The sequence below is a fragment of the Sorex fumeus genome, unplaced genomic scaffold (genome assembly GCF_029834395.1).
Source record: "Sorex fumeus unplaced genomic scaffold, SorFum_2.1 ptg000241l, whole genome shotgun sequence".
Lineage (NCBI taxonomy): Eukaryota > Metazoa > Chordata > Mammalia > Eulipotyphla > Soricidae > Sorex > Sorex fumeus.
In genome coordinates this window covers 199571-222097 of record NW_026606298.1, presented here as the reverse complement: position 1 = coordinate 222097, position 22527 = coordinate 199571, and the positions used below count along the sequence as shown (strand labels likewise).

Below are 22527 nucleotides of genomic sequence, written 5' to 3'. Positions count from 1 at the left end.
TTGATTCCAGGCACCATTTAAAAAAAAATTTAAATATGGACTCTGAGAGAAAGAATAAGAAGAAAGACACTTGCCTTTTATGCGCTGTGGCTTCAGACCCTGGTTTAAATCCCAATCCTTACATATGATCCCCTGAACACTGCCAGGACTAATTCCTGAGCACTGAATCGAGAATTGTCTCTGAGCATTCCCTACTCCCCCGAAATCAAATCTTTCACCAGATGAGTCTTTCATAGGTTTATCTTTCCACTTATACAGATAATTATTATAATTATAATTATACACATATTATTATAAACAAGGTAACTCAAGGAGAAAAATGAATTCAGAATCTGCTCACCCTACACATAATCTTTACATATATATATACATATATACATATATCTATATATATGCACACAAGGCTCAACCTTTAACACCCTGTTACTAATCTCTTACAGAAGGGCTTAATGGCCCGTGGGTGAAATACAACAACCTTCACACTCTTTCCTCTAAGAAAACTTTTATGGAGCATTTTAAGCAGTTTATTCATAACAAACAATATAAAATAAATTACTGTGGTTCTGCTTCGGGGCAGGGGTTTGGGGTTTGGGATGGAAACATCTAAAATATGGTAGTGGGAAGGTGTAATGGTGGTGGGAATGGTGTATAAATATTAAATATAACCAAATATTATGAACTACCTTACAAAAATAAAATTAAATTTAAAATTTTTTTAATTTAATTTTAAAAAAGGGAAGATGAGTGGGATAGAACTTGATCAGCTGCACACAAGACAAGCTAGTGTATGTGTATTCACTATATTAAGTCTCCAGCCCCGCTGTAAGCAAAATATTCTTATCTTACCTAAGTGCTTAGTCATTTTGGGCCAAGTCCTAAAATATGTCATTGATATAAGGGTATTTCATAAAAATAGTCTTAGCAATAGAACCAAGTCCTGTCTTTCATCACCAACACTCTCAAGAAATTTGACTGCATTTTCAAATTCTGGATATAAAGATTCTAAACAGTTACACGCTTTTAAATCAATTTTCAAGAATATTAAAGGTTTACGTCATAGTAATGACCAAAATTTACAACTAGTTCAAATACATATATTTCCTCACAAAATCCCCCAAAATAGCAACTCCCTGGCATGGTCATATCGATGTCATAAATCTGGCTCAGGTTAATCACCGTGAATTGGTGATAAATTCAGGAAAATACATTCCACTCCCATGTGAAAATAAAGACAGTTACTGGAATGAATCTGCTCTTCATTGCTAGGTGATTTTATCAGACTGCTTTTCTTATTAGCACCTAGTTATGAATGATTCCAAAGACACTTTTAGCTTCATTCTCACTACGATTCAGTATTGGTAAACAGGGAGATTGCAAAAGCGCGGCATGGACTCTGGAGGAGCTGGCAAGTATAGGGAAAGGAGAATTCAGAAAAGGGACAGAGAGAAGTGACAATAATTTCAATGACTTTGCTTTAACTCTGACTCAAAAGCTCACTGTGGCAATTGCCTGCTAAATTCTTGCTGATTCTATGTGGTATGAATCATCTTTGGAGCTTTCTGTCAAATGTACTAGAGCTTGTCCGTGCCTGACCTGCTCTAGTATGATTCACCAATTAAGCACATACTTGCCCCAGATGAGAAGTGTTCTCTCTGCTTTGGGCACTTTTTAGCTTACCTTTCACAACACAGGTATTTATAGAAAAATATCGCTATAATCTCAATGTGTGAGAACACAGATGTGTGAGTACGTGCGCGCGCACACACACACACACACACACACTCACAATTAGAGAGCAAACTAAGTCTTAAAAAAAATAACTTCATTTGGGGCTGGAGTGATAGCACAGAGGGTAGGGCATTTGCCTCGCACACAGCCGACCCCAGTTCGATTCCCAGCATCCCATATGGTCCCCCAAGCACCGCCAAGAGTAATTCCTGAGTGCAGAGCCAGGAGTAATCCCTGTGCATCACCGGGTGTGACCCAAAAAGCAAAAATACAAAACAAAACAAACAAACAAACAAAAAAACCACTTCATTTTCTTCTTGAAAGATGGCTGGCGTGATTCTGCCAGTCCTCAGCTAGGGAACCACTGACGGAAAGAGTGTGACGTAAATAAGGTTCTCACTAAATAAGGAATCTGCAGACAAGTGAAAAACCCACACATGGATAAGGATGGGAGAGGTAGGTGGAGCTGGAGCTGGCCAGTGTGTCCAGTGTGGCTATCTCAGGCCTCACCACCAGAGCCACTTCCTGAGGTAATACTTCAGAGTATTATTTACCAAGGCAACAGACTAAACCTCCAAGACTAGAAAATATATGGGGGGTCTCTAAGCATTTTATATACTCTTGAGGCCTTAATAATATCTGATACCCTCTGATACAAACGAGTCTACTCTTCTTTTAAATATAAACCCATTTCCTCCACTTCTGACATATAAACAGCAGATTAAATCCTCTTCATTAAACCAGGATTACGAACTGACAACTGTCACAGGAGAGATGAACACTGCCACTATTTTTAAAGACACCCACAGATGATGGAATTCCACTGCCTCTGCTAAGAGCCACTCGAATGCTCAACACCTCTTTCCTGCTCAAAATGTTTCCTTAAAACCAAAGTACCACGATCTATATTTTTCCACAGAAAACAAAGCAGGGAAACTGGTACACGTGGATGGAATTGCAAATATTCTTTAATTAACAAACACACTCACATGCTATGCATGTTTTTTTACTAACATTAACATCTGCAATGGAATTATACCACCTTTAAGAAGGTTAGGACTTTCAGAGATGTAATTTCTTTAGAGAAGTAGTTTACGAATAGCAGCCACTTCCAAAAAGCCCTACAATTTGCCCCATTTCCAGATTCCATCCATCCAGAACATCTGTGGACAACGTATAGCACGTAGCTAATCTTCCTATTTGTTCATATCCCAAGTCACAAAAGAGATGCTGCACTTACATCCTATAACAAAGTCTGAAATCTAGGTAATTTTCTCTATAGTGCCTGCTCTGTGCACCCTAGGTTGAAAAGTTTTAACGAAAGTAGACTAGAGCCACTTAACTGTCAGGGTCACTGTCATGACCCTCCCATTGTTCATCGATTTTCTCGAGCGGGCCCAGTAACGTCTCCATCGTGAGACTTGTTGTTACTGTGTTTGGATGTCGAATACGTCACGGGGAGCTTGCCAGGCTTTGCCATGTGGGTGAGATACTCTCAGTAACTTTGCTGGGCTCTCAGAGATGGGTAGAGGAATCGAACCTGGCTCGGCCAGTCTGGCTACACGCAAGGCAAACGCCCTACTGCTGTGCTATCCCTCCAGCTCTTAACACCCACTGAAAATGAGTCCCCATTTCCAAAGGCGAATCACATGGGACCCATGAATAGTACACTGAATAGTAAGTAGTTCTCAGCACCCTAACAGCAGAATTACACGTCCAGTTTCAAATGCTAGGGGACTATGAAAAGAATGTAGTTGGATCATTGAAATCATCCTCAAAACCACCACTGCCAAAACCTCAAAACCATCTCTGCTTGCAGTCAAGATATTCCTTCTACCTGAATTGCAATTTTGCTCCCATTTCTATTGAATTTTTTTTCCTTTAAAGTCAAGCACTTGGGGGCTGGAGTGATAGCACAGCGGGTAGGGCATTTGCCTTGCATGCGGCCAACCTGGGTTCGATTCCCAGCATCCCATAGGGTCCCCTGAGCATCACCAGGAGTAATTCCTGAGTGCAGAGCCAGGAGTTACCCCTGTGCATCACCAAATGTGACCCAAAAAATAAAAGAAAAGTCAAGCACTTATATCACCTAGGCTATTCAGACATCCTCTTCTGTACACTTATATATCGTGGCTTACACCAGGACATCAATCATTATTTTTCTTACAGAGCAGGCATATGCATTACATCTAACTATTAGTTCCTTAAAAGCAGAGGAACCTCTCCTAGGTGCTAACTGCAAATTCTCAAGCTTTGCACACAGTACCTTTCATACTGTAGATATTCAAAGGTTGGTTCATTAAATAAAAGATTATTCACTACATTTTGCCTACAACTTAGCCATGCTCTAGCTATGCACCCCTGCGTGAAGGTCCAGTTACTTCTTACGGAAGTGAGGGGGCAGAGAAACTCGGAAAATAGATTCGTGAATTCCATCAAGTCACTGCCTTAACAAGGGATCAGCTCCCCCCAGAGCCATCCTGGCACCCATCAAAGCTAGCATATGGCATCACATTCCACCATACAGTTGCAAAATAAGTGTTGCTAAATGAGTACAAGGTTTTTTTTCAAGGTGATAAAACATTTTAAAATTAAACTATGGTGATGGTTGCCTGATTCTATAGAGTTACTAAAAATGACTCCGAAAGATAGGTAAAAGTGGTAGCACGTGCTTTACATGCAGCTATGTGGGGCTCAGTCCCTGGAACAGGCTGGTCCTGGGTAACTGTCAGGGTCTGCCCTCATGCAACATTGAGTCGAGAGGCCCCTTAGCACCATCAATAGCCCATTCTGGCGGGATGGGGGGAATGGGGGGTGGGAGGGATACTGGGACCCGTGGTGGTGGAAAATGGGCACTGGTGGAGGGGTGGGTACTCGATCATTGTATAACTGAAACCCAAGCACAAAAATTTGTAAGTCTACAACTGTACCTCGTGGTGTTTCACTAATAAAAATTAAAAATAAAATAAAATATACAGTTACAACATACGTCTATACAATATAAAAATAAATATATGGTTATGCTTTTTAAAAATAGCCCATTCTGTCTGCCCCCCAAAATCATTTCATCACACACTATTTTTGTCAAATGAAATTTCATAGTGTGTATGTTATGTCAAACTATTTGCAAAATATTTAATCACCCCCTCTATGGGATTTTGATGGGCAACTATGTCATTATCATTCAGCACAACCACTAGTGATGAGATGTAAGATTTCTAACATGACCATTACATACCACATACACTGAAAATTATTTATTAAAAAAATTTCCAAGATAACAACAAAAGGACTGATCACAATACTAATAAAGCTGGATTATCTGGACATGCAAATCACTATAAAACCTTTAAAACAAAAAAAGGAGAGAGAAAAGGACCCAAGCTACAGTACAGAGAGAGGGTAGGGCATTTGCCTTGCATCGGCCAACCCATGTTTGACCCTGTATGGTCCCCTGAGCACAGCAGGAATGAGTGTAGCACCAGCAGTAAGCCCTGAGCATCACCAGTGTGCCCCCGCATTACCCCTACCAAAAAACAACAACAACAAAAAACAGAGAGAGATATAACACTAAAAGCAAAAAAAAGCAAGTGAAATCATCCAGGGCCTATCAAATGATCTCATTAGAAAATAAATCTGTCTACTGAGCTGTGACAGAATCGTGTGCTCCGTTTTGTATCAGCATCAGCACTGCTTACTCAATTATTTGCAGTGACCGTCACAATACACGATTCATGGCCACATCTTCACTTAGAAGACTACGACAAATACAATTCTGCCTAATTAATAAAGCAATACTATACAGACAGGGGCTTTTCAAATATCACGTTTCTCAACAAAGAGTGAAGTTCATTCAGAAAATCAGTGCATTGTTCATTCAAAAATTACATACAAAATTATGTTCATATAGCCAGAGCGGAAATTACATATAGAAAAGGAAATCTTTTGATATGTTTAGGAGAAAACACAAAGAGGGGAGTCCACACCACATAAGTGAATATATACAAAAAAAATCATTCTATATACACACAAAGTTCAACCTGCACCAAAAGTTGGAACCCTTTTACAGTAAAGAGCCAGCTACTAAATATTTGTGGCTTTATGGGTCATGCTGATTGACAATATAATTGAATGATTGCAGCTTAGTTATGGAGACTGAGTTTTGAATTTCATGTTACTTTTAGTGTCTCAAAATATTCTTCGTCTTTTGATTTACTTATTCGATTCTTCAAATACATTTAACACAATTCTTAGACCATTGGCCGTACCAAAAACTGGCTGTGGCTCCAATTATTTTTGTAAAACCCCATCCAAGAGTTCAAAGTTAAACCCTCATGCTGTCAGGAGATGAATTATTCAATTGTCTTCCTTTGTTATAGCGAATGAAGAGTAGAAAAAAATTTTTTCTAAAGGAACACTATCTCGTCCTCCTCCAGTAATAAAAGTAATACATTTACTTGTAGAAAACTTTGGTTAGTTAAGACTAAAGGAGTTATCTTACAGTGTGAGGGTGGGGGGAGGGAAATGCTATCTAAGTTAATGAATAGAAAAAAAGTTCGACATGAACAAAGAAAGGAAGAGAGGAAAAAAGGCAGATTAAATTGATAAACAGTTAAGATCACGCTCTAGATACAGCAGTGCACACTCATTGTGCAGCTCTGATTATTTTGCAGACTTCCTTCAACTCATTAATCTTAGGCTCATAAACACTCATTTTTTCTTTTTTTCTGCTTCCATGCAGTCATTTTCCTTTAAGTGGTAACAAACTAAGCAAAATACTCTGGCTATACTATACCAGTGAGCAGCACGGGAGACCCATGACCCCTCAGCTCTGGTGAGATGGGAACTGCTCTCAGGTGCTTCACTACTGCAAATCTGAGGTCAACCCTTGGCATTAAGAATTACTGCTACTGCTTCGCGCCCTACCGAGGTCACAAGTTGCCCCCCACGAGCGGCTCTCTGGCACGGTCATAGCTCCAGAGGCAAAAGGACTTAATCTAGAGCCTGGCAGCTTGCGGCAGAAAAGTGAATGGACCATGCATTAAACTACACTGCCATGCCTCCCCAGGAGGGAAAGGGTGTTGCTCCCTTCTGCCTTTTTCCCCCCTGGTACCAAGGTGGCCACCGCCTCAGAGCTTATACGAAAGCCAGGTATGAGTCGGTGGGGATGAGGCAACTGCAGTCTCATGGGAAGGGAGGCGGTACCAGCTCATCCTTCACGCCCTACCGAGGTCACAAGTTGCCCCCCACGAGCGGCTCTCTGGCACAGCCATAACACCAGGCACACAGAAACCAATCTCATAATTATCTGGCTCTTGGCAGAAATCCCTCCAGATTTAACTAGTAAAATATCAGAAATCCAAAATCGCGCAGCTGCACATCATGTGGTTCTCATCACCAGCTGTAGAAAACAAATTATTTCACAAAGCCTCTTCAGCAATTCTGATTGTTGGGGGGAAATTCTAAACAATAATGGTGCATCTTTTATCGAAATAATGAATGTAATCAATGTAGAGAAGAGTTAAGTGGAAACCATCTGCCTCACAGGCATTGGGAGGGGTGGGAGGGGGGTATATTGGGGTTCTTGGTGGTGAAAAATGAGTACTGGTGAAGGGAAAGGTGTTTGATCATTGTATGACCGAGACTTAAACCTGAAAGCTTTGTATCTTTTCCCACAGTGATTCAATAAATAAATATAACAATAAATAAATAAATGGCAAATATTAACAAGAAAAAAAATTACTGCTACTGGGGCTGGAGTGATAGCACAACAGGTAGGGTGTTTGCCTGGCACACAGCCGACCCCGGTTCGATTCCCAGCATCCCATATGGTCCCCTGAGCACTTCCAGGAGTAATTCCTGAGTGCAGAGCCAGGAGTAACCCCTGTGCAATGCTGGGTGTGACCCCCCGAAAAAGAATTACTGCTACTCTGCCATTCATCACAGGGTCTTTCTGTCTCTGGGCAAAATATTACACTATCTGCTGTCAAATTTTGCCCTTTGGATCAGACTGGATGTCCTTCTTCCTTGATCTTTCACTGTGAATTACTCCCATTACTCCCAGACCTGCTAGTCTGACTTCTCTGACTTTTTTTTAATTTTTTAAAATTTTTTTATTTTATAAGGTAGTTCACAACATTTGATTACATTTAATATTCAAACACCAATCCCACCACCATTACGCCTTCCCACCACCAAATTTCCATCTCAAGCCCCGATCCCTGTCCCAAAGCACAACCGAAATAATATAGTTTTTATTGTCTGTTGATGAAGAACCGCTGAAAATGCTCACAAAAAAAGTATCCATATAGGAAACAGTGTGAAGATTGTTCTATTTTGGCAGGAGCCATTAAGATATTCTTTAGGATATCACTAGCATGTTGTTAAAGGTTGAGGGATGTGAGCATTTGTATATATATATATATATATATATGAAAGTATGTAAAAACAAACACTGTCCTCCCGCTGTTCACTGAGTTGCTCGAGGGGCCCAGTAACGTCTCCATTGTGAGACTTGTTAATATGTTTGGCATCGAATACATCACGGGTCGCTTGCCAGGCTTTGCCATGCAGACAAGATTCTCTCGGTAGCTTGCCGGGCTCTCCGAGAGGGGCAGAGGAATCGAACCTGGGTCAGCTGGGCCGGCTGCATGCAAGGTAAACGTCCTACCACCATGCTATCGCTCCAGTCCATGAAAATATGTATATATACATATATGTATATATATATTTCCCTCTATGATTTGTTGCCTACTATCTGAACCCCATCAAATGTAGTGTGGTACTTATGGACAATGGGTAAGAGTGTCTTATGGTGTGTCGCACGGTCCAAGAATATGTCCACTTGCTTGTGAGGCTTGGCTCCAGAATGTGGGCAGTGGCCTTGAGCGTGGTGGCAGTTGGGTTCTGGAGGCTTTAGGCTGCCAGGGCTGGGTCCCCTGGGGCGGGGAGGGTTCTCACCCGCCCCCCTCTGGGGTGCCCTGAGTGAAACAGCCTGGCGTGGAGTCCGTTGGCATGGCTTGGCAGCCTTCATGTTACACTCCCTTCCGGGAGAAAAGAGCCGTGTGTTCTGACCTCATCTAAATCTCCCTCAAAGCAAAGGAAAACAATGACAAGACTCTCTTAGAGTCAGCCAGCTACACCTCTACGGGTTCACTAAGTCAGCAAACAAGGGACTATTGTGTCAAGACACAATCCTGTCACAGAATTCACAATATAATCACACTCAGTTCCCTAACACTAGTTAACCAGCTAAGGTTATTCCTAAAATTCCAGTTATATTATGCTGCTCTTGTCCTCGACATGATCCAACAATGTACTGCCAGGTCAATCACATCTGTTCCTTACCTGGTTTCACAAATTTTTTTATTTTTTTTAATTTTTTTTTATTTTGCTACATTGTTTTCTTTTTTTTTTTTTAATTTTTATTAGTGAGACACCATGAGGTTAGTTGTAGACTTACAAATTTTTGTGCTTGGGTTTCGATTATACAATGATCAAATACTCATCCCTCCACCAGTGCCCATTTTCCATCACCAAGGATCCCAGCATCCCTCCCACCCCCATCCCCCCCCCCCCCACATCCCACCCTGCCTCTGTGGCAGGACATTCCCTTTTGTTTTCTCTCTCTCCTTTTGGGTGTTATGGTTTGCAAAAGAGGCAATGAGTGGCAATCATGTTTGGTAGGTAGTCTACTTTCAGCATTCTTCTCCCATCCTGGGAGGATCCTCCCAACACCCATTGTTTGGTGCTCCTTTCTCTATCTGAGCTGCCTTTTCCCCTAGAGTGTGTGGCTGGCCTCCAAGCCAAGAAGCAAAACTCCCGGTACTAATCTCAGCCACTCTTGGGTGTTCAAGTCCTTCTTGAAAGTAAGTAGAACGTTACTGTATATGAAAATATCTCACAAGAAATCGCTGTTCTTCATGGTGGGAAGACATTCAGAAACTCTCCGTGATGGCTATTATTGATCTACATGGAATCACTTTGTAGTCTTACTCTTAAAACTGTCATATACCTCTTATCTTGAAATCATCAAAGTTACCAAATAATAATTTTTCCATTTATAAAAACATGATTTGCTTTTAAATGCTGTACTTCTGATCCTGAATCAGACATTTCCCCAGCTTTCAACATTTCCTCTACCATGCATGAAGCCATTCACATCAGAAATAAATTAAGACACCGATCATATTTGTAAAAGATATCAGAATAATGTCCAAACATCAAGCTAAGACTTTATTTTAGTTATAATCACACAAGTATAAATTCATCCTTACAAATCTGATGTAATACAGAAATAAGTTAATGCCAGGCCCAGTAGCGTACAATTTTTACTTCCTCCTTAAACGGTCGTCCAACCTGCTGAAAATTCAATAATATCTTTAACCTAGATTTCCACACAAGTCCTGAAAATTACTCATTGTATGACCTTGGGAAACTATGGACCTCCCTGCAGTCCTAATTTCATTTATCTGTGACAGAGGTTCTTTCTCCTTTTTTTTTAATTTTTTATTAGTGAGACATCATGAGGTACAGTTGTAGACTTACAAATTTTTGTGCTTGGGTTTAAGTTATACAATGATCAAACACCCATCCCTCTACCAGTACACCTGACAGACATGACTCACTCTGCACTCAGGAATCACTCCTGGTGGGCTCGAGAGACCCAGAGGGTCTGAATGCATTCATAGGTCTGAATTCAGTGCATAGGGATTGAACCCTGGTCGACTATATGGAAGACAAGCACCCTACTTGTTGTACTATCTCTCCAGGCCCCTAGAAAGGCAATTTCATGAAAGGTGGTAAAGGTAAAGGTAAAGGTAAAGGCCCTCCCGTTGATCGTCGATTTGCTCGAGCAGGCCCAGTAACGTCTCCATTGGAGACTTTGTTGTTACTGTGTCTGGCATATCAAATACTCTCGGTAGCTTGCCGGGCTCTCTGAGGGGGGCGGAGGAATCGAACTCGGGTCGGCCATGGTGGCCGCTTGTAAGGCGAACGCCCTACCCGCTGTGCTATCGCTCCAGGTGGTAGAAATGAAATTTTCAGGTCACACCCACCACACCTACTGAACCAGAAACTCCTGAGGTGAAGCACAGACACTGCAATAAACCCTCTGAGTCTGATGCAACTGAAGCTTCAAAACACTCCTGTATAAAGTGGTACTACATGGAAAGTATCATGTTAAGCGAAATGACTCAGAAAGAAAGGGATAGACATAGAAAGGATGCATTCATCTGGGGAACATAACGTAACAAAGTAGGAAACTAACACCCAAGAATGGCCGAGATTAGTACCAGGAGGTTCACACCATGGCTTGGAGGCCAGCCACACATGCTAGGGGAAAAGGGAGCTCAGATAGAGAAGGGAGCACCAAATAAAGGGTGTTGGGAGGATCCTCCCAGGATGGGAGAAGCATGCTGAAAGTGGACTATAGACCGAACATGATTGTCACCCATTGCCTCTTTTGCAAACCACAACACCCAATAAGAGAGAACGAAAGGGAATGCCCTGCCACAGAGGGAGGGTAGGATGGGGGGGACGGGGGGTGGGAGGGATACAGGGATCCGTGGTGGTGGGAAATGGGCACCGGTGGAGGGATGGGTACTTGATCATTGTATAATTGAAACCCAAGCACAAAAATGTGTAAGTCTGCAACGGTACCTCATGATGTCTCACTATTAAAATTTTTTAATAAAAAAAGTAAAAAAAACACTCCTGTATATTATAGGGCTTATTTTAAAATAAAGACTTATTTTCAGTTTTTAAGACCCAAATACTACAATTATTGTACTATATACATATATAGTACAATAAACTGTAAGGAAAGGTACTTTTCATTACCCTCTATAAAGTCAATGATCCAAAATCCTTATCTGTGCCCACACATGTAAAATTACCCTGCAAGTATGCAAGAGTCAAGAACTCAAAGCTTTTCCCCACACCGCCTGAAAGTTTATCACTGCGTTCTCAGGTTAGGAATTTACGTTTCCTTCCAGCCAGCAAAACAGAAAACAAAGAAGAGTGTGATCGATTCAGTGGAGCCAGAAAGTCGTTGACTTTACAATGTGAGCAAAGGATATCTATGTCTTAAGTAAAATTAAGCTCTCCAAAGACATGATAGAACACATATAAGAATTCTGATGATCCGCTTGGTGTCTCCACATGGTAACCAGGTAACTAACAAACCGGGTGTGGCTGAATATTGCAATTCAGGGCCTCTTCTTCAACAAAGGCATGTATGCATCCCACAAATTAAAATTCGGACCAGATATGCTGTTATACAATGTTAAGAAATAAATTTCCATACAGTTAACTAATGCTGAAGAATATATTTCCTCTATAGATTTCCATTATAAAGGACTCCACACAACTTCTTCACATTCTAATTCCTGCTAAAAAACAATTCAGCCCCTTAAAGCCCTGGTTTTCCAGCTCTGTACAGCTGGGAGCTAGCACCTATCTGTGGCGGTGCGTGTGTGTGTGTGTGTGTGTGTGTGTGTGTGTGTGTGTGTGTGTGTGTTTACCAGTACAGTCAGTTTAAGACAAGCGTAGTCATACATCTGAAATACCAGAACACCTATCAGTGGTACAAACCTCTGCCTTCAATGATAGCTCTCTGATGCGGCCTCTCATTCATGGGTCAAGTTCAAATTCTGAGTTGAAGTAAACAATTAAAAGGGAATTTTCTCAGCACAATAAATAGTAAGTCTACAACTGTACCTCATGATGTCTCACTAATAGAAAAATTTTTTAAAACAAGGGAATTTTCTCATTGTTGATCTAAGAAGCTACCTCCATCCTGTTTCCCGTCAGAGCCAGGAAAAATCTAACTCATAAGAACTTCAATCTTGGGTGGCATCTCTTACATCATTCCTGAAATATTTCTCAACAGCAAAACAGAGATGCACAAACTCAGCAATCAGCAAACCTAAACAACGTGTAAGACCTCTAGTTTATGAAGTGTCATCGGTAGAACAGGTTTAACTAAATGTTATAAATAATAAAAGAAGGTCATTACATTTTTATTCTGGAAAAACAGCTAGCTGAAGTTGCCGGTATTTTCAAAAACCGCCGCTTTGTGTTTTAAGACTATAATTGAAATTGTACTAAAAATAAAAGACATGAATGTTGTGACACCAATCGTTTCCTTGGAGATGGGCTTTGCAAAATAAACACTCTGGTCTACTCAGGGTGTGAAGAGATGTGAAGAGGTAGCAGACGGGAGTGTATGAACTATTCTTTACTTTCTCGGGCATCCTGAAGGATGATGAATCAAAAAGAAAACATTCTTGGGCCCAGAGTGAGAGTACAAGAGTACAGTGGTGGGCATTAGCCTTGCACGAGGCCGATCCAGGGTTCGATCTCTATCATCCCATGCGTTCCTCTGAGCACCACCAAGAAAAACTCCTGAGTGCAGAGCCGATAAACCCTGCGCACCAACAGGTGTGCCCCCCCAAAATAAAAAAATGGTGGTCGTGTGTGTGGTGTGTGTGTATGTGTTTGCCCCCCCCCCCACAAAAAAAAAAAAACGGTGGTGGTGGTGGTGGTGGTGTGTGTGTGTTTGGCCCAAAAAAAGAAAAAAAAAGAATAGTGGAGGTGTGTGTGTGTGTGTGTGTGTGTGTGTGTGTGTGTTTGGCCCAAAAAAGGAAAAAAAAAAAAGAATAGTGGCGGTGCGTGTGTGTGTGTGTGTGTGTGTGTGTGTGTGTGTGTGTGTTTGGCCCAAAAAAAAAGAAAAAAAAAGAATAGTGGCGGTACATGTGTGTGTGTGTGTGTGTGTGTGTGTGTGGTGTGTGTGCGTGTGTTTGGCCCAAAAAAAGAAGAAAAAAGAATAGTCACGGTGCGTGTGTGTGTGTGTGTGTGTGTGTGTGTTTACCAGTACAGTCAGTTTAAGACTGGCGTAGTCATACATCTGAAATACCAGAACACTAATAAGTACACTTGGAAAAAAGCCAGAGACACCGACTCATCAACAAATATAAATTCCAATTAAAAACTAGTTCACTTGAAACAAATGCAAATTTAGATGCCATAGAGATGCCCCCAGGCCCCGCTCAGGCAGGCTGTCTTATCCGAGGCAACCTGGAGGGTGGCAGGTGAGTTCCCCTTCCTGCCCCACCAGAGCTCCAGCGGCCGAAAACCTCCGAAACTTAATCACCACCATGCGCCCATATGGCGACTTTCCACAGGCTCAGACGAGCCTCACCCATGAGTGAACATATTCCTAGATTATGCACCGCATTTGCGAGTGTGCAACATCTCATACTTTACACCACTGATATACCAAGAGTAGCACACCACATGTGATGGAGTTTAAAGTAGAAGTGCATATATAGTGCGTAAATATATATATGCACATATATCAGTAACAATGATGGGTCTCATTCTCCTAATCCTGAAAGAGCACTGAAATGGCTCTTTTAAAAATCTCAGGGCTAGGAAGAAGGAGACGTTACTGGGGCCGGCACGAGGAAATCAACGAACTACAGGATGATTGTGATCGTGATATATATGCACACAAGGCTCAACCTTTAACAACATGTTACTAATCTCTTATAGAAGGGTTTAACGGCTCCTGGATGAAATACAACAATCTTCACACACTTAACTCTAAGACAAGTTTTAATTTTCTTTTTTGGGTCACACCCAGCAATGCTCAGGGGTTCCTCCTGGCCCATGCACTCAGGAACTACTCCTGGCGGTGCTCAGGGTAGCATATGGGATGCCAGGGATTGAACCCAGGTCGGTCTCGTGCAAGGCAAAGGCCCTACCCGCTGTACTATCGCTCCGGCCCCTGTAAGAAAACTGTTTTTGGATTATTGTCTGTGCATTATTCATAACAAGCAACAGAAAATAAATTACTTCAGTTCTGCTTTGGGGACACGGTTTAGAGTTCGGAATGGAAACATTCCAAATTTGGTGGTGGGACTGGTGTTCAAATATTAAATGTAATCACTTATTATGAACAACTTCATAAAAATTTAAAGAACAAATGCAAATTCAGCTCTAATAAAAATAAAACATTTATTTGTTTCTGCAGAAAAAAAGTTGTGTTTCAAAAAGATCCTGACCCAAACTTTTAAAGCAATAATGATTTCACCTAGAGACAGAACAAGGAACTTAGTAATCATTTAAAAATTCCACAGTGTTCGCTTTTCCTCAGTCACATACACTTTAAAAAAATCAGCTGAGCTGAAATTATTCCCTGGGCTCTGGTATATGCAAATTTACAGCTGCATAAATCCTAACTCTCTAAATTATAGGGATTAACTAGGAAATAACTGAAATGACAAGGGAGAGAAAAGGAAGCACCGCCAAATAGCCACACAGAAGCTCCAGGCAGATAGATCTGTGGCACCGAACAGAACACAGATAAATCAAAGGCTGGGCACCTTCCCTCAGTCACTTGGACGTCCTGACTTCCAGGGCAGCCCTACTGGGAAGAAAGTGTGGCAGGTTTTCCCTGCTGGGAAATGAGGCCAGTGAACTGGATGGCTCAGAAGAGGCCCTTCAAGTGGCAATCTAAGTGAAATGAACACAAGACCCCAAAGTGGGGGGCTGGAGCGGTAGCACAGTGGGTAGGGCGTTTGCCTTGCACGCAGTCGACCCAGGTTCGATTCCCAGCATCCCATAGGGTCCCCCAAGCACCGCCAGGAGCAATTCCTGAGTGCATGAGCCAGGAGTTAGCCCTGTGCATCGCCAGGTGTGACTTAAAATGAAAAAAAGAAGAATAACCTAAAGTGTCCAAAGGAAGGGCTTCTCTGCCTCCGTTCCCAGGAGAGTACGTGGGAGCTGAAGAAGGGAGGAGAGTGGAAAGAGTGACTTGGGCCCTAAAATCAATCCATAAAATGCCTAGGGAGAGGTGGCCAGGGAGGGAGGGGGGCAGGATTATCTCAGGGCCCTAAAGCATTAGATCAAGCTAACAACGGATCATGAACCCACCAGTCTCCTGCCCCCGCCCCATGCCTGGCTGTCCTCGCCAGGGCCCCTTGCAGGGAGGCGGGTTGAGTTTCCTTCCCCGCCCCGAACAGAGCTCCGGCAGCCGAAGACCCCCAGAACCAGCCACCACTATGCTGAGACCACTCTCCACATGCATGAAGGTACTGGCCGAGGAACAAAGGCATGCGGGTCCTGGGACTGAGATCTCTAAGCCTGCTCAGATTGGGGCTGAGCATCCTCCACCTAGATCCTCCATCTTCCAGTAGGCAGGGGCCACACTCACCAGTGGCCCCCTGGCGCTGTGTAATCCCATCAACGGCCAAAACCCAGAGACTATAAAACCCAGCTCCCAGAAGCGTGCGGCCGCATTTGTGGCCGTGCGACACCTTATTATCTCATTCTTACTTTGGACAACCTGGCAGGCTACCGAATGTAACCTGCCCACACGGCAGAGTCTGGCAAACTTCTAGTGGCGTACCCAATATGCCAAATACCAGTAACAATGATGGGTCTCATTCTCCTAGCCCTGAAAGAGCCTTGAATGTGGCACTTTTTAAAATCTCAGAGCTAGGATGAAGGAGACATTACTGGGGCCTGCTCAAGGCAATCGACGAACAACAGGATGATCGTGATCCTGATCATGAGCATTGGATCATGAACCCCTACAGGTCAGGGCATTACTTCCCTTTTTGGGGCAGACAATGGTATTCAGAGCTTCAGACATTCAAGGCATATGCTTGGCCACTGATGCGTATCTCTGGTCCACGTCTCCTCATTTGTTCATTCATCTTAGAAGCTGGAGTTTGGGGGCAACCCCAAAACACCTCTGTCTGCCTTACAGCTCTCCCTCCCACCTCCCACCCTACATCTTTGGCGTACATGCCACATGCTGAGAACCCTGCAGCAGACAGTCTCCTTCCACAGCTGATCTGTTCTAAGTGAGCGGAATGGACTCTTTTATTGAGTGAAAAGTGGAGGAAAAAATCTGTTCGTGGGATGAGCCTCTCCACCCCCTCACTGCCAAAAGGAAGAGAAATCAAGAACAGTTCTCCTTTTGCATGCTGAAAGTAGACTCTAGACCAAACATGATTGCCACCCAATGCCTCTTTTGCAAACCACAACACCCAAAAGAAGAGAGAGAGAGAACAAGGGGGAATGCCCTGCCACAGAGGCAGGGTGGGATGGGGAGTGGGAGGGATACTGGGATCAGTGGTGGTGGAGGATGGGCGCTGGTGGAGGGATGGGCACTTGATCATTGTATAACTGAAACGCAAGCACAAAAATTTGTAAGTCTACAACTGTACCTCATGGTGCTTCACTAATAAAATGAATAAATAAATAAATAAATAAATTTTTAAAAAGAACAGTTCTATTGCCTTTGGCCATGTGTTATTCCCTTATTCGGTTTCTTCTTCTTTTTTTTTTCAATTGAATCACCATGAGATACAGTTACAAAGCTTTTATGATCGGGTTTCAGTCATGCAATGTTCCAACACCCACTGCTGTACACCAGCGTGCAGTTACCAACACCAATATCCTCCTGTATCTCTCCTATCACCCAATGCCCACCACTGCCCCCAGAAGCCTCTATAGCAGGCTCTCTCTGTCTGTCTCTGTCTGTCTGTCTGTCTCTGTCTCTCTCTTTCTCTCTGTCTGTCTGTCTCTCTCTCTCTCTTTCTCTCTCTCTCCCCCTCTCTCATCTCTTTTGGGCATTATGGTTTACAATACAAATACTCAGAGGACATCATGTTTGGTCCTTTTTAGACTTTCAGCCCACCTCTCCCATCCAAAGAGATCCCTTCCAACCATCAAGGTCATAATGGTCCCTACTCCATCCCAACTTCCCTCTCCCCCAGCCCTTGAGGAAGGCTTCCAACCGGGGACCAATCCTCCTGGCCCTTTTTTTCTACTGTCCTTGGGTGTAAGTCTCACATTGTGTTTTGTCATATGACACAAATGAGTGGTCATTCCATGTCTGGCCCTCTTCTTTCTGATTTATTTCACTCAGAATGATACTCTTCGTGTCCATTCATTTATAAGCAAATTTCCTGACCTCATTATTCCTAACAGCTGTATTTAGGATTCCATTGTGTAACTATACCATAGTTTCTTTAACCAGTTGTCTGTTCTTATTATGTTTCTTATAGCCCACATGAGGAAGATCATTTGTGTCTGTTCCTCTCCTTTTGACTGACTTCACTCTGTATAATACTCTAGATCCATCCAAGTAGGGGGAAAATTGCACGATTCTTGTCTTTTCTTATATGACCAGTTAAACTTGAACAAAGGGCCAAATAGTATGAAGTGGAGCAAGGAAAAACTCTTCAATAATTGTTCGGAAAACCATCAGTCACATGTGAAAAAATGAATTTGGAACCCTTTCTCACACCAAGCATAAAGGTCAAATCAAAATAGATTAAAGACCTTGATATCAGACCAGAATCCATAAACATATTTGTTTATTTATATTTGGGGGGTCACATCCGACATTGCTCAGGAATTATTCCTGGCTCTGCACTCAGGAATGACTCCTGGCGGGGATGGAACCCTGGTTGGCCATATGCAAGGCAAACGCTCACCTCCTGTACTATCTCTCTGGCTCCAAAATCCACAAATATATTAAGGAAAACAAGAGCAAAAAAACCTCATGACATTGAAGCTAAAGGTATCTCCTCCTTGCTTTTCCTTCTCAAATTTCCTTTGCTGTTGCTACTGTTCTCTCAATTTCTTTTACCTCAACTTCCCCCACAGCTTAAGGCCTTCTTACAATTGAAGTTAAAACTGACTGAAGGCTGAATGCAATGCAGAATCATTCACATTTTGTCCACATGATTATAGTCCCACTTTTCCCCTCTTTGTCTTCATCACTTACTCTTTCGTTTTATGAACTCATTCTCAGGGTCACCCTTTTCCTTAACATTTAGATAACATGATCCTACTCATTTAAAAACTCTTTCTAACACAGACCTTTAATTAATTGAGAAGGAATGGGGTACGGGCAATAATAGAGGGCCCGCTTCTCCCTCATTTGCTGAACAAGCTCAGTATTTCAAGTGGTGGATAAGAAAATCAGTAGGAAAGAAACATTTCTAGCATTAAGAGTTCTTAATCCAACAATTCATAAACTTGTCCTATTTCCCGTTAACAGGATTAAGACCCAAAGGCCACCTACAACAAAAGTGTGCACCATCCTACTTAGTGCAGGAAGAAGAGCTGACTCCTAGTAACAATGTCTGTATCATCACTTGACCCAAATTTTGTAAGATCACACAAAGGCTGAATTTTCTCAGGTTAACCAATAGTGGGGCTGGAGTGATAGCACAGCAGGTAGAGTGTTTGCCTTGCATGCGGCCCAACCCGGGTTCGATTCCCAGCATCCCATGTGGTCCCCCAAGCACGGCCAGGAGTAATTCCCAAGTGCATGAAACAGGAGAAACCCCTTTGCATCACTGGGTGTGACCCAATAAGCAAAAAAAAAAAAAAAAAAAGTACCACAAATTTTAACTGTCTGTTGGCTCAAACATTTTTAGGATACTTGTTTCGCTTTTCTTCCAGTTAACACTGTAACTTCAAAATGTAAAGGCCAAAAGACTTTAAAGTATGTTCTCGCGTATTTAAGTACTACATCAGAATTTTCTGTGCACAATTTTTAGGCCAGAGCAGGTGACCTGAAGATGAGGGGGGAAAATAATTCCTGTCAATGTTAAATAAAACAGCATTACCTAAGCAAAAATGCGAGTCCTGGGGCTGAAATCTCCGAGCCTGCTCGGATCGGGCTGAGCATCCTCCACCCAGATCCTCCATCTTCCAGTGGGCAGGGGTCACACCCACCAACTGACGCCCTGGCGCCGCGTAATCCCATCAAGGCCAAGACCCAGGGACTACAAAACCCAGCTCCCAGAAGAGAACAGCGCAGAGTCTCCTGCCCCCACGCCTGGCTGTCCTCACCAGGGCCCCTTGAAGGGGGGGGCGGGTCAAGTTTCCCTCCCCGCCCTGAGCAGAACTCCAGCAGCTGAAGACCTCCAGAACCAGCCACAACCATGCTGAGACCACACACATGAAGGTACAGGCAGAGGAACAAAGGCATGCGGGTCTCGGGGCTGAGATCTCCAAGCCTGCTCCGATCGGGGCTGAGCATCCTCCACCCAGATCCTCCAAATTCCAGTAGGCGGGGGTCACACCCACCAACTGGCCCCCTGGCGCCGTGTAATCCCATCAACTGGCCAAGATCCAGAGACTATAAAACCCAGTTCCCGGAAGCGCAACATCTTATAATCTCATTCTTACTTTTGGACAAACTGGCAGGCTACCGAATGTAGCCTGCCCACAGGGCAGAGTCTGGCGAACTCCCCGTGGCGTACCAAATATGCCAAATACCAGTAACAATGATGGGTCTCATTCTCCTAAAGAGCCTTGAATATAATCTCAGGGCTAGGACGAAGGAGACGTTACTGGGGCCTGCTTGAGGCAATCGACGAATAACAGGATGATCGAGATCGTGATTGTGACCTAAGCCAATGTTCTTGTTCTAAGTCTTTTTACTTAAAATCGCAGTTTTCAATGACCTATCCACAACGCCAAATGGAAGAACTGCTGGGCCAGGAAAGGTTACTTGGAACTAACCCTACAAGCAAATAAACAAGGATATAAGCAACCGACAGGGCAGTTGGCCAAGAATGTGGCCTACGCGTCCCACTGCCTAGAATAGCTCCTCATTTACTAAGGGGGACTTTTAAATTCTGACCTATAACAGACTTCAGGAAACAAATGAGGTCACTGGATTACAACTCCAATCAGCTGTATTACACAGTCTAGTAGCCACTGCACCTAAAATACACATTTCAGATACATGTAATACATACACCAAAACTTTTTTTTTCTCCTTTGGGGAAGGCACACCCAGTTCAGGGATCATTTCTAGCTCTGGGCACAGGGATCACTCCTGGTATTGCTTGGGGGACCATTTACAGTGCTGGGGATCGAATCCAGTTCTGCCCCCATACACAAGGCAAGTGCCCTACCCACTGCACTATCTCTGTGGCCCCAAGGTACCAGTTCTTTTTTTTTAATTTATTTTTTTATTTTAAATTTTTTAATTTTTATTAGTGAGACACCATGAGGTACAGTTGTAGACTTACAAATTTGTGTGCTTGGGTTTTAATTATACAATGATCAAGGACCCATCCCTCCACCAGTGCCCATTTCCCACCACCACGGGTCCCAGCATCCCTCCCACCCCCCCACCCCCCCATCCCACCCTGCCTTTGTGGCAGGGCATTCCCTTTTGTTCTCTCTCTTTCTCTCTCTCTCTCTCTCTCTCTCTCTCTCCCCTTTTGGGTCCTGTGGTTTGCAAGAGAGGCATTGAGTGGCAATCATGTTTGGTCTATAGTCTACTTTCAGCATGCATCTCCCATCCTGGGAGGATCCTCCCAACACCCTTTATTTGGTGCTCCCTTCTCTATCTGAGCTCCCTTTTCCCCTAGCATGTGTGGCTGGCCTCTAAACCATGGAGCAAAATTTCTGGTCCAAGGTACCAGTTCTTATATGACAAAATTACGTCTTAATTTTGAGATGTGTCATCTTAGCAAAAGGTAAAGGCAAGGTAAAGGCCCTCCCATTGATCATCGATTTGCTCGAGCGGGCCCAGTAACGTCTCCATTGGAGACTTTGTTGTTACTGTGTCTGGCAGATCGAATACTCTCGGTAGCTTGCCGGGCTCTCCGAGAGGGGTGGAGGAATCGAACTCGGGTCGGCCATGTTGGCTGCGTGCAAGGCAAACGCCCTACCGCTGTGCTATCACTCCAGCCCAGTCATCTTAGCAAAAAATAAAAAGTTACATGTTCTAGGTAAATAAGAATCTAAACCCTTGTTTAAGATCCAGAGGCTACATTGGAATAATTACTAATAATCCACTCTGAAGTGTTGCTGGGAAAATCAAACTGTTTGATGTATGTGTAGAATACACAGTGAGAATAAGGTTGCCAGGTACTGTGATGAGACCTACAAGTGAATCAAGACAGTTGTCAAATGGCTTAACTACAGGCCTGACGATTTTAGCAGAAAGGATAGAAAAGTCATACTCAATAATCCGACTTATGACCCATTCATAATGAATGGACCAATCCGCCATGCCTGACAAGGATTAGGCCCCCAATAAATTTCTGTTCTAGTGTAAGCACTAATCTCTCAAGGGGACATGGCCATTTGTGCTGCTATTATCATCTAAGCACTGCCAGCAGTTATGTCATGATTATTAACTGGAACCATAGCAGCTATCTTCTGGAAGTCTCCAGAAGTATCCAGAATAATTTGTCAGGAGACAGCCACCACCAGTTTTAAAAACTGGGCCCAAGAAAGAGTTCAAAGGCGGAAGTACAAGCTCTGCATGCGAGAGACCCAGTTCCAGTCCCATCACAGCACAGTCCTGAGCAGGCCAGGAGGGACCCCTGCCATGAACAAAGCTTAGTCATATTTAAAATAATGTTTCTGTGTGAGAAAATACTGCCTCAAGTGACAGACTTAAAATATTACTTATTTTCTTTTTTTTTTGCCTTTTTTTGTTGTTGTTGTTGTTTTTCGGGTCACACTAGGCAATGCACAGGGGTTGTTCCTGGCTCTGCACTCAGGAATAACTCCTGGCGGTGCTCAGGAGACCATATGGGATGCTGGGAATCGAACCCAGGTCGGCCGCGTGCAAGGCAAACGCCCTCCCCGCTGTGCTATTGCTCCAGCCCCAAAATATTACTTATTTTCAACTTTAACAATGCCCCTAAAAGGTTTTAATAGCTCACTGCAAAGTCTTGAAGTTCTTTGCTTAACATTTAGAGAGTGATTTCAGAGGAATTCAACAATTCTATTGAAGTA

General features: G+C 43.1%; 1 protein-coding gene across 3 annotated transcripts in view; it reads right to left on the bottom strand.

The window, feature by feature from the left end:
• DST (dystonin) overlaps positions 1–22527 on the bottom strand; it is a 415725-nt gene that overhangs the window by 297528 nt on the left and 95670 nt on the right. The gene's annotated exons all lie outside the window — the stretch shown is intronic.